At 38.3% G+C, this 2,483-nt stretch overlaps 1 long non-coding RNA gene across 1 annotated transcript; it reads left to right on the forward strand.

The window, feature by feature from the left end:
* The first annotated feature begins 558 nt into the window (after nt 1–558).
* Nucleotides 559–1,878, forward strand: LOC145059449 (uncharacterized). The gene is made up of 3 exons (XR_013686776.1): nt 559–793; nt 998–1,065; nt 1,704–1,878. It is a non-coding gene; the product is annotated as an uncharacterized LOC145059449 (long non-coding RNA).
* Nucleotides 1,879–2,483: the final 605 nt, after the last annotated feature.

Genomic DNA, 2,483 nt, shown 5'->3' on the forward strand with positions numbered 1-2,483 from the left:
CGATAGAAGACTTTTTAGCCTTATCAATCTAAACAAAAGTCGTAGAATATGTTAAACTAAGAACATCGATAAAAAGAACGCCCAAATCTGACTTCGTATGAAGAAGTTATGATTTTTCTAAGATTCGGCTTAGCAGTGCACGGCCTGAAACTCGAATTTTAGTTCGAGCGGTTTTTGGCTTACGCAACGTAAATGAGAGTTGAAGATCTCATTAATAGGAAATCAACGGTAAAAAGACAGACAAAAACAGAGTCCATATGTAGAAGTTATTAATTTTACGCAGACGTTTAACAGTATAATCTCCTTGTACTGTTAAATTTAAGATCGATCGAGAATTGGCTGACGGTGTCAAAATGAAAGTTGTAGATCTTATTATTACCTACGCGTGGATATAAAGAACGTCAAAAACGGAGGTCGTATGTGAAAGTTACGGATTTTAGAAGTCGGAAGTGTGCTGTGCGAAAATGGGTGATGTGGCACAATCTTGGCCATTGCTTTCTCCCCAAGGCTTGCCACCAGATGGTGACATGTGGCACCAAGTTCAGCCACATTTCACCCTATAAATACCACCTCTCCCACCCTCATTTTCTTCACACCTTTCCCATTCTTTCTTCTCTTTACTCTCTCTCTCTCTCTCTAGAACCTCTCTCTAGCCCCGAAATCCCCCGAAAAGCCTAGGGAACCTCCCTAGCACGAGGCGGAAGCCCCGGAGTGCTCGAAGGCTCCGAGAAGAAGAGCTTTTCGGCTCGGGAACGCTGCTCCAAGCAAAGCCCAGTTTTCTATAAAACCCGCTGTAAGTGAGCTACGCCTACGCTATTTTTAATATAGCTTTTATTTAATTATAGTAACGTTATTAGGAACTTATAATAAATACTTGGGCTATTATTATGGGTTATATAAGTATTTTTTTGACGCTTATATAATAATAATAATAATAGCTAGACTATTAATTAGTCTCGACGAATAATAAACTAAACTCTAGTGGTAATAATACTAGGTTTCGTCGAAGAAAATTCTTTTTAAGAAGCGAAGCGCTGTCTGAGTTCGGAATCACCACCTTTTCAGGTGAGTGCATATTTACTTTCAACTTACACATAGATATGAAGTATTTAATATAAATTACGTGCTATTTGTGCATATTATCTGAATACTTGCTATCTATGCTGGATGAACGTTTTATACATGTTTTCAAAGATTTAAACTGTATATGTATTTTATATCTACAAAATGTGTTGGGTAAAACATAGGTAGATGTAATAGTTGCTGTGTGACAAAATAAAATAATGAGAGGCCTCGTTATAGATGTTATTGATGATCCAGTCATCTAGCGGAGTATAGATGACGACCACGGACTATTCTAGACAGTCCAGTGGAACACTAGCAGGCTCGCAACCTGTAGGTGTTTATTTGAACTGTGTGTTTATTTGAACTGTGTGCTCACCAGATGTACTCCATCCCCCACATGGTTGCCTATTAGGACATTTATTGCTGAGGAATCCCCTTAGTAGTAGTGTCCGTCCCGATGATGATCCTTAGGCTAGGTCCCTTATGATAGGTGTTTAGGGACGTAAAGTGAGGATAACGGGAACGGGTAATCGGGTTATTGTTGATTGATGAAATTAATAAACTATTTATTGTGGGTTGAAAACCCTATGTGCTCACCAGGCTCCCAAGCCTGACCCACTCAGTTTTATGTATTACAGGTAGTGGCGCTTGAGCATATATATGATGTTTGGACGAGGGATTACGGATATAGGCCTGTAGATATGAAATAATGTAGTAAGGCTTGTATTGTACTGTTTATGCTTTTGATCTGTACGAACATGACATCCCGAGTCTTTTAATGAAATACATTTATATGGAAATGATTTTGATAAATCTTTATCATATTATTGTTTTGGGACAAATTGCGCAACACTTTTATTTAAAATGTTAATCTGATTTTTAAACAAAGCATAAACAAACCGGTCTTTTCTGGCCGTGATTTTGGGGATGTCACAGATACTTTGAACATGAGGGTTCAATTCAGGGGGAGAGCCAAGGAGAAACAGCTATAAACACACATGATCATCGACACATAGAAGACTTAGAAGTTTTTGAATCTCCTGAAACCTGTAATAATGAAGATAACAGGAACAACGAAAGACTGGATCAAAGCATTATTGGTGGTGATGCACTCGATAGTACAACCTCCACTAAACCCACTGAAACAAACACCACAGAAACAAACATCACTGAGAACAATATTAACATAACAGAAAATATTTCTGATTCTATTGTGCAGGATGTATAGGATTCAGAAGACACAGTTGTTGATCGAGAAGGAACAAATGAACCAAGGTACCCAATAAGGAGTAACCGAGGAGTGCCAAAGAGACAGTACCAAGCATATTTAAAGGCAAAAGGAAAGTATCCGATAAGCAATTATGTGTCATACCATTGCCTTGTAAACTCACATGCATTGTGCGTTGATAAACTTGCCA

This window comes from Lactuca serriola, chromosome 6, assembly GCF_051521515.1.
Source record: "Lactuca serriola cultivar US96UC23 chromosome 6, Lser_US96UC23_V15, whole genome shotgun sequence".
Taxonomy (NCBI): Eukaryota; Viridiplantae; Streptophyta; class Magnoliopsida; order Asterales; family Asteraceae; genus Lactuca; species Lactuca serriola.